Raw genomic sequence first — 11,131 nt, 5'->3', positions numbered from 1 at the left:
ATAACTTCAACAAATAACATCATAAAAATGAAATTCATCAATGTAGAAATAATGTAAACAAGAGAATTAAGTAAATCTCTAATGATTTTGCCTTTGGATCTCTTCAATTCCAAGCCTCTAGTTGAATCTCGAAAACCATAGCTTCTAAGAACCTCTCTGGCCTCCAAAAGTCTCTAAAAGCCTCCAGCAAAAGCTAGGGTTTCGAGTGAAAACAATTTGTAGACAGATTCTGGAAAACAGCTCAACTCGTCTAGTTTTATGACTAAACTCACTGAGTTTTTTACTTAAAATGCGTGTACGGGAAGACACTAATTTGTCGGGAATCTTCATCTCAAATAGTCGAGTTGGGACACCAAACTCGCCGAGTTCTTCTTCATTTTTTCCTTCTTTCTTCAAAATCCAATTTCCAAGCTTCCAATTGCTAGATCCGCTTCCTTTTCCACCCGAGCATGTCTTTTTTTTGAAAATGAAATTTTAAACCAATTAAGCACATTTTGTTCATTATTTTAGATAAAATCAACATAAAGTATTAAGATAATGCATGCATTTTATGACTAAATATGCCCATATCAAAATACCCCACACTTGACTTTTTCTTGCCCCCAAGCAAAACTGAATTTTAGCACATCAATATCACATAAGACAATCCCAATCAAACCCAACCATTATGCCAAGACCGCAACACATGCATTTGTGTTTAAATTTTTCCCAAGGACCCCTAATCCTAAATACTAACGATCCTCATAAACACTCGCCCACTTCTTTTGAACAACACTCATTTTATGCATCCCTCCGAATCCATCCCCAAAAAACTTTCTTAACCTCAAGGAATATTTGGTTAAACCCCCAAGCACACATACGGAAAAATAACCTAGAAAAGAAAACTACAATAAAAATAAAATACTTGATAACTTTTTGTCTTGAATCTTTGATACTTTGTAGCTCTTCTTCATAATATTTCTTCGTTCTTCATAGCTTGTAGATTATTTTAAACATTTCATCACTCCTTTTTTTTCAACCGCACTTTTTTTTCACTCAAACTAAAAACCTAGAAACACATATGCTTACGTAAGGGGATTTAACTTCACCCTTTATTGATTAAAGGCATTAGTCTCATGTGCAATGACTACTTAAGCTTTCCTGGATACATTACAAGTACACAATGCTAAACATGTTGCATCCCTCAAACTAAGCGAGGTTGTGTTTTTGTCCCATGATTTCACTAGAATAAAGGGGCCATAAATGCATTATAATGTATATTGGCTCAACTAAACATTTAGGTCCTCATAAAATCATCAAACACAATACTAGCCTGGAATCCTAATTATTTTTACCATGATTTTCTAATTTAATCCTAGCAATTTTTATGCAATTTAAAAAAAAAAATAAACCTAGGATTCTAATTTAACTAATGTAACCAACTCCCTATCCTACACTTAATTCATGCAATGTCCCCATTGCATGTTATGGATGATAAAGAACATAAAAAATAAAGAGAGAATTGGAACAAAATCCCCTGGGATATAAGTTACGAGGTTGATATTCTTCATTATAAGCTCCATCTTCAGTTGACTTTGGCATGAGAACAGCTCATCCACGCCTTGGATGTCAAACGTCTCGTGTGGTTGACAACTCTAAATATACATGAAAAAGCTTCTTGGAATCGCCTAGAAATGGACGTCATAAATGTATATAATGCCCTCCTCGAATGGAATCAAATGGAAGACTCGAAAATAAAAGACTGAGCAACTCGTCGAGTTGTAAGTGAAGACTCATCGTGTCAGATAGTGACTGAGGCATAAAACATGATTTTCTTCTGGAACTCGTCGAGTTCAGTTGTGCACTCGACGAGTTTTCGGCGCTGATAAGGTAATTTCTTCTTTCAGCTTTAGTTCTAATTTTGTGTTGAAGGAGGGTATTAAGGTAATACACCCCCTTATTTTCTTCGGTGACGAGACTCATTTTTAACCATTATAAACACCGAACTCAAAGTATCACTCAAATCTTCTAATCTTCTTGTAAACGACTCGACCCCTCAGTTTAATTCTCTCACGCTTTACTAATTAGATCAACTCTCACCCTAAATTCTGCATTAATCAAAAACATGAAACCACATAATAACAAGGAAAACAAACATCAAACTTAAAATTCCTAAATGATCCCTAATTACTAGAAGTTTTCAAACATAAACAAACCAAACAAATAAAAACACACAAACAAATAAAAATAAAATTGTCTCAAACAAACTCAAACATAAATAAAAGGATAATCACTCATCATCTTCGTCTCCTCCTCCGGTTCCACTTCCTCTCGCACCACCTTGTCTCGCTCTCCAACGGTCCTACCAACTTTGAATATAAGGGTAGTCGGAAGAGAATCGTTACGTGGTATGTGCATGTGACTCATCATATACTCCAAGGTCAAGTTAGTGTGATTTACACCACAGGCTAAATCATCTTGAAATTCCCTCTTTGCTAAGTTGTAGGGTCGATGGGTAACTCATCTTCAACCGGAATCACTGGCGGGTCTTCGTGCACAGGCGCGGGTCGAGCCCAAACTCTTCTTCCCGGTCCCTCCGGTGCCATCACCTCGTCATCATCGGGAATGGAAAAGTTTCCTCCACCATTATCATCAACAATTTTAGACCTCTTGTAAAGAAGAATGCTAAATGGCTTTGCATTTACCATGGTAAGATAATTCCCGGCCCCGTTTTCAAAAATACCGTACGACCTTGCCAATATAGTAACAAACATCCCCCCACAAATCCTTGAGGTCTTCATTTCCTTGACTCCCCCCCCTCCGCTAGATACTTTGCCAAACAGTAAGGAATATTGCAAAAAGTGTTTAGCGTGAGGATGCTCCACAAATAAAACAAATGAAGTCTTGGGACCTTGTCGTCATCTTTCTGCATGTTAATTGTGTTGGAGATGAATCTATGGATGAGCCTGTGGATCGGTGACCTGATATCTCTTTCTTGCGCTGCCGACGGAATATAAACTCATTGGGCGATTGAACTCCACCAATTTGCATTGTTGACCTCATTTGGAAACCCTCTATGACAATGATCTAAAAACACACCAAAACCTTCCGTCATAACCTCCGATTGGTTGTACAAGCCTGTTCTCCAAGCTAGTTCAACCATTCTGCATTCTCTATACTCTCCCCCAAGACAAAAAGTCAAACTTTGAGCATGAAAATAATCACCACCACCCTGAACTTTCACTGTAGCATAGAACTCCAAGCATAACTCCTTACAGACTGGTTCTTGCAATTGAAATAATCTTCTCCATGCGGTACATGTTATCATAACCCCATCATTTACAAAGACTTTCGTTAAGTAAGGATTCATCGGTTCCACCAACCCAACTTCTTCCAACCATATCCAATTCACGTCATTTGCCAAATATAACTCTTTCTTCTTTAATTTCTCTAACTTTTTGTTCCATTAAACCATTGTTCTTTTTTATACCACTTGAGAAAAGTTATACCAAGGGAAATCCCCTTGGTCTCTTTGATATTGTTGCCCTCTGTAACCCCTCCCCATTTTTCTTTCTTGGTGAAATTCGAGTAAAACAGGAAGAATTGGAAGATTGTTGCTTAAGAGGAAAACACATCGAGTCTCGGGTGTGGTAGGTGAAACTGCCGATTTTTTGCCTTTTAGGGTTAAAACCCTCTTTACTGAGTATAAAAACCTTTTTTTTTTTTCAGTAATAAATGTCAACTCGTCGAGTTGGGGAACCCAAACTCGTCGTGTTGAGACAGGTCCTGAGTAGAAATCGCAAAAAATCAAATGAACTCGTCGAGTGCATAATTGGAACTCCCCGAGTTTAGAGTTCTGATCAAGAAAATTTTAAGTTTTTCTCACAAAAAATTTTCTACACCCCACACTCGACCTCGCTTGCCCTCAAGCAACATTTAAAATATGTGAAGACTCATAGTGAAATTCCTAACAAAATACTAAAAAAAAATAAAGGAAATAAAAGACGAAAAATGTAACGAAAGAAAAAAAAAGAAAGCAAACTCAAACGATGGGTTGCCTCCCGTCAGCGCTTCTTTTTGGGGAATCTTTAGTTGGACTCCTTCCCGCTCTACGTTGTGGAGGCTTTGAACAGAACTACCATCTTCACCCTTTGCTCTTTCCATCTTCTTTTGTAAGCTTGAACTTTCTTTTTGTATGCCTTTTCAAGTCTCCCTTTTTCTTTTTAGTGGCATTTTCTTCATACTTACGCTTTGTTCCTTTACCTCTTTTAATAAGCATGGTCTTCTCTTCTTCATTTTGTTGTCCCACGTTTTTCCACTTCCATCTTATCTATCTCAAATTTCTTTTTTACTTATCCCCTCATCATCACTTGAAATCATAGTTTCTGTCTCACTTTCTTCATATACTTGGGAATCGAGTGGTTGAAAGGTAAAGACTTCAAAAGTAGTAGACACTAAAGTGCGAGGCTTGGTTCGTTTTACTTTTGTTGACTGAATTTCTTCCACTTTCTAATCAATCTTGTGCAAGCCAATGGAAAGGTTATTATTCTTCTTGTCATTCCAAACCATGGTGTTCTTGTTTGGGTTAAGATCAAAAGTAACTTCCACCTTATTGTCTTTATTTTCTTCACCATGTCGTGAACGTTGGTCCAAACACGCCGAGTTTGTGTCATAAACTCGACGAGTTTCTATCTCAGAGCTTCTTGTATCTTCTTCACTTACACTTCCTTCAGTTAGTTTCTCCAATTCTTGTAGGTCTCTTTGAGCATCAAAGTCCGCCTCTGAATAGAATGTGAATTCCTTTGAATTGTATTCTTGCCAAAGTGCTAGTTCCTTTTCTAACAATTCATCAATCATATCCACCGAGGAAATCGCATCAGCACTAGACCATGAATGCTTTATCGCTTGATCGACTCCAAAAGCGACTGACTCATCTCCCGCCCAGAGAGTAAGTTTGGACTCTCTCACATCCACTATAGCACAAGCTGTGTTTAGAAATGGTCTCCCAAGAATAATTGGGACTTTGTGGTCCTCTTCCATATATAATACTATAAAGTCAGCAGGAAATACCAAATTTATCAACCTTGACCAGAAGATCCTCGCAGATCCCCCTTGGATATGTTGTCGTCTTGTTAGCTAGATGGATCGCCATATGGATGGGCTTTGGATCTAGAAGGTTTAACTTCTTGAAGAATGAATATGGCTTAAGGTTTACACTAGCCCCCGAATCAGCTAATGTATAAGTAGTAGTCAAGTTTCCAAATTGGCATGGCAAAGTTACACTGCCCGGATCTCCCATATTTTCTGGTAGTTTGTTCATCATAGTGGCTGGACAATTTTCATTTAAAACTATCTCCGATACATCCTCCATCTTCCTTCTGTTTGTGAGGAGTTCTTTAAGGAACCTTGCATACTTGGGCATTTATGCTATCGCTTCAATGAACGAAATGTTAACTTGGAGGGCATTTATGTGCTCTAAAAACTTCTTGTACTTTTCGTTTTGTCTATATCCTATACATCGACCTGGGAATCGCAAGGGAGGCTGATATGGTTTCAAGGGAGGATTATTTTTCTCATCAGATGCAAAACTCGTCGATTTCTTTTCCTGAACTCGTCGAGTTACTTCGACTGTTAGCGATTCTTGAGTTTCTTTTTCTTTTTCCTACAATACTCTTGGATCTTCGTTCTGGATTGGAGTTATAGGAGTAGAAATATGCTCAAACTTTGTTTTTCTTGCATTTACATGAGCCACTCTCCGGTTTTGCTCGGTGTTGCTCGGAAGTCCACCCGGTGACCACTCATTGATTTGCATTGCAAGTTCCCCTAATTGCTTCTCGATGTTGAGGATCGAGGCTTTTTGATTCCTCATTAATGCTTGCTGCTCTTTTGTCATTGCTTGTTGCTCTCATATCACCACATCGGTTTCATTGTGTCTCTTCTCGGATGCGGATGTAAATCGCGTAAGCATCTCTTCAAAATCCATCTTCTTTTCTTGAATAGGTTCTTCTTTTTGGTAAAAACCCCTTGCCTTTTGTCTGAATTTCTCCTCCTTCACCTTCTTGTATTCTTCATAGGGTAGCCACTCCTTTTTAGGTTTTCTCCAATCTTTGTCATACCTATCCCCGCTACACTTGAACTTTCCGATTCCCATTCTCATCCAAGTCACAATCTTTAGTAAGGTGAGGCCCGCTAAAATTGTCACAACCCACCCGGATGGCGTGGATGGATTGATCCATCTTTGTCATCCTACGATCCATGCTCTCTAACTTAGCCATCATTGCCGCCATGTCATCAGAAACCGAATTCACCACTCATTTAGTTGAGTCATGTCTTGGGTTATGATATTCTCTAGAATGCTTAGAGAACTCTTCAATCAACTCTTTTATCACCGCGGGTGCCTTCTTCGTTAGTGGTCCTTGTGAGTCAAGTAACTGCCTAGTTGTAACATTCACTCCATCATAAAAGATGGAGACTTCGTGTTGAACGTTTAGGTCATTTTGAGGGAAGTTCCTCAACAAGCCTTTGTATCTCTCCCACGCCTCATAGAGTGATTCGCCTCCTATTTGTTCAAAGTTGGCAATCGCTTTCTTCAATTTTTCTACTTTGGATGGTGGGCAAAACTAATCTATGAATTCCCCGTGCATCGTTTTCCATGCCGTTATGGATTCTGAAGGTAGTGATTTCAGCCAATCTTTTGTGGCTCCCTTGAACGTAACCGGTAGCATCCGAAGTAGCACAAACTCGCAAGGCACATTTGGAATGTTGAAGTAGTCGGCTATGTCGTTGACCTCATCGATATGTTTATATGCGTCTTCGTGATCCTTCCCATAGAATGGGATGTCCTTTAGTTGGGAGAGTATGTGACCTTTCAACTCAAATTTGGTTGTTGCAGGAATTGCGGGTTGCACAAGTCCTGGCCCGGTACCGTCTCGTATGCGCTTCTTGTACGTTCCCATGGGTATGTCTGCGATGTCGGGCATCTCTTCTTTTGGTTCAGTGTCACTTTGTTCTTCAAACTTGGGTTTTTCGAGCTCCTAATCAAACACCTTATCGTCTTGAATTTTGTCTTTACCGCTTAATTCACCGCTTGCCTTGTTCTTCTTTTTGTGAAGAATTGATTTCAGATCTTCCAAGGGTGGTACTACTGTAGAACTAGAGCTTCGGGTCATAAACTTTCTGAAACAAGACAAGAATTCACGCATAAAACGAACAAAACGAAATAAAAAATGAAACTGGAAACGCGACCAACTCGTCGAGTTCAGATATGGACTCGACGAGTTTAACATAAAAACAGAAAAAGTAAAAACGAATATTAAAACTGAAAAACTTGTAACTTTATGTGAGATAAATCTCACACAAAGGATTGATAACACTGGCAAATAAAATTAACTATTTAGAACCGTTCCCCGGCAACGGCGCCAAAAACTTGATACATGTTGATTGTACTAGTTTTAATCCTATTAAATTATACACAGAAACAAACACACAGAAGGCAGTGTACCTATCGATTAGCAGTTTATTTTAGGCAAGTAGGGTATCGAACACAGGGAACGATAAACAATTAAAATTAATACTAACCTAGGAGGTTGTTGAAGATATACTTCACTATCAAGTTTTTTTGGAGTTTGTAGCAGTAGTTCGGATATGAAAAATTCACAAACCTAGGAGGTTGTTGAAGATATACTTCACTATCAAGTTCAACATTGAGAAAAGAACTCTTGACATACATTTGTTAAACTTTAAAGCATTTGTGAGAAACATAAGCGAGAAATATTCATATAGCTTCAAGACGGGAAACAAGAGCAAAGGTCTCGTCATTGTCAAGACCTTCGATCTGAGTAAATCCTTTAGCTACCAATCTTGCTTTGTTTTGGATTATAACTCCAGCGTGATCGAGTTTATTTTAGAAGACCCATCTCGTACCAACAATAGGGTGATCCTGAGGAGGAGGGACAAGAGTCCACACTTGATTTTTGTCAAATTCTGCTAGCTCTTCCTGCATGGCTGTAATCTAATCGAAATGTTCTAAGGCTTCTTTAATGGATTTAGGTTCAACCATTGATATGAATGCCAAGAAGTGACATTCAATTTGAATGTTACTAGTAGAGCGAGTTTGAACTCCAACGTTGAGATTTCCAATTACTTGATTCGAAGGATGATCCTTTGTCCAGATATGTAATCTCGGAAGTTCTTGAGCGGAAGATGATCTGGTGTCAACAATGGGGTTGTATTGCTCCCCCTGAACAATTTGAATTTGAGGATGGTGCTCCCCATGAATTTCTGAACCGGATATGTCAACATCGTATCAGTTCGGAAAGTCAAAGAAGTTGACATCATCTTCATTGTTGTTCGGAATTGGATCGATTTCAGCGAATTGATCTGCTGCATCTTGAAATCCATCTACACTTGATTCGAGGGATTGATTGTTATTCTCCCCCTCAAACTGAGAAGGTTGAAACACATCAGAATCAAATGGAGGAAAGTTTGGAGTTGGACCAGAGACATTTTGAGAAACCGGAGTGGCAGATGAGGGTAGTCTTGATCGAGATTCCAAATCAAGAGTAGTTTATTGGTCCGAACATGCTTTTGAAATTAACTTCATATATAATTTGAGGATTCAGATCTCCTCAAGATGGAGCATCGGACTCCATGATATGTGTTGTAAAATGAGTAGGAACTGAGTTCCTAACAAAATTATCATCAACAGTGATATCAAAGCTTTCTTCTATTACACGAGTTCTACGATTCATCACTCTATAGGCTTTAGATTTGGCTGAGTATCCCAAAAAGATGGCTTCATCGGATTTCGGTTGAAACTTGGTGATTTGATCATGGTTGTTTTTGATAAAGAATCTACATCCAAAAATGTGTAAGAACGAGATACTCGGCTTCCGAAAATTCATTGCTTCATATGGTGTCATGTTGAGACGACGGTTGATGATGCTTCAATTTTGAGTGAAGCAGACTGTTGAGACAGATTCGGACCAAAGATAAAGAGGAAGGTTTGGAAAGTTTAGCATCGATCGAGCGGCTTCAACTAGAGTTCGGTTTCTTCTTTCAACTACACCGTTTTGATGAGGAGTGTAGGGAGCAGAAAAGTTGTGTTCAATGCCTTTGTCAGTACGAAACTTTTCAATTGTGGCATTTGTGAACTCGAATCCATTGTCACTTCGAATTCTTCAAACATGAAGTTTAATCAGAACTTCAATGCTTTTGATTAAATTTATGAGCTCGGAGGCAGTTTCAGACTTTATCCTCAAGAATAAAACCCAAGTGAACCTTATCTAGTCATCAACAATAACAAGAATGTACTTTTTGTAATGTAAGCTTTCTACGACAGATGGTCAACAAAGATCGATGTGAAGAAGTTCAAGTGGTTCCGAAATGGATTTTTCGATAAGAATAGGATGTCCTTTCTTTGATTACTTCCTACATTCACACGCAGCTCAGAGATTATCATTTTCAAATTTGATTAGTGGCAGACCTTGGACCATTTCACCAGAAACCATATCATTTATGTATCGGAAGTTGCGATGTGCAAGCCTCTGATGCCACAGCCAACATACATACTCTTGATGTGATCTGAGGAGTGTACGAACAAATTTTGATAGAAGACAGAATTGTGGCTTTCCGATGATCATGTTGATGTCCAGAGGTTACATAATCTTGATGCGATCTGATTTGACAAGACATTCTTTTCGGTCTTCTGTCATAACATAATTGTGCTTCTTACATAATTCAACTCTCTGATTTGCATCATTGAGTTGAGCCACACTGATCATATTATGCTTGAGATTAGATACATAAGCCACATTGGAGACATAAAAATTGTCGTTGGTCAGGACGCCATAACCTCGAATTTGAGAATTTGAATTCTTGCTGTAAGTAACATAGCCAACACTGGGAGTAAGTTTGAGATCACGCAGGAAGTTTTTCTTGCCCACTCATGTGCATGGAACAAGCACTATGAATATACCATATTGCATCTTGTTCTGAAGCAATAAAAGCCTACAAATAAATAATTTTTAGAGTTTTTAGGCTCCGAGTTAGTCTTACGGACTTTAGCATGGACTTTGGACTTGGTTTGTGATTTCTGAACAGTTGGTATCTCAGAATGCTTTTTCCAAGATTCTTTTGGAAAGATGTAGAATGTCAGGGTCTTTTCATTTATCCAAAAGTCATACTCAACCATTGGTTGTATGAGCAGTGCTTTCTTTGGAGGAAAAATTTTCCTAGATGTTGCTGGAAGAACTGTATTCCGAGGTGCTTCAGTTGAGTTTTTATATTTTTTAACTGTCCATTTAAAATTTTTGTTTTAAACTTTTAGAAGGTTTATGGACAACACTCTTCCGAGCATCTTTTCCTTTGTTCATTGCATTCGTAGGTACATTTGATTTCAGAAATTGTTTTGGTTTAAAAATCGTGCCATCCGAGGTAGCAATAAATATAAAAGAAGATACTTTCCGAGGAGATTCAGTTTTCATAGATGAGGTCTCAACAATAACATTTTTTGTAACACCCTTAAAAATCATGCCAAATTTAAACTTTTTCAAAACACTTCAAACCATTTACATTACAAAGTTTGTTTTCAAAATGTATCATATCAGAGTTTTCCCAGAAACATAAACAAAACAGGAGGAGCTGTACGATCACGCCTTTTCCTTGCCACGATCCCCTGATGTACCTGAAATAATAAACTGGAACTGTAAGCCCGAAAGCTTAGTGAGTTACCCCCAAAATACCAACCTCATATAACCATAATCATATCATATCAACAAATACAAAACAATATGCATAATGAGCCTTCAGCCTGACTGGACCGCCTCGCAGGTCCTACAGCCTATCTGGACCGCTCCCGAGCCTTCGGCATGACTGGACCGCCTCGCAGGGCCTACAGCCTATCCGGACCGCTCGCCGGGTTTGTTGGCCTACAACACAAAGCAGGACTGCCTCAACCCAACCCCAACCAAGCAAATATGTGCACATAAATATCGTACGCTAGCTCATATCATATAACAGTCAAACCGATATAGCAGATCACTAATCATAGCAACATCCCAATAATCGGGATACAGACCTAACCGGTCACTAACATAGCATCATCCTATAATCAGGACACTGACCTAACCAGGCCAGTAAGCATAAGCATATC

General features: G+C 38.7%; 1 non-coding gene across 1 annotated transcript; it reads left to right on the top strand.

Annotated features, from left to right (window-relative positions):
• Nucleotides 1-6,468: 6,468 nt before the first annotated feature.
• On the top strand, nucleotides 6,469-6,575 carry LOC145123157 (small nucleolar RNA R71). The gene has a single exon (XR_013715030.1). It is a non-coding gene; the product is annotated as a small nucleolar RNA R71 (small nucleolar RNA).
• Nucleotides 6,576-11,131: the final 4,556 nt, after the last annotated feature.

The sequence above is a fragment of the Lactuca virosa genome, chromosome 6 (genome assembly GCF_052849685.1).
Source record: "Lactuca virosa cultivar CGN04683 chromosome 6, Lactuca_virosa_CGN04683_v6, whole genome shotgun sequence".
Lineage (NCBI taxonomy): Eukaryota > Viridiplantae > Streptophyta > Magnoliopsida > Asterales > Asteraceae > Lactuca > Lactuca virosa.
The sequence above is the reverse complement of the archived record's forward strand: the minus strand, read 5'-3'. Positions and strand labels throughout refer to the sequence as shown.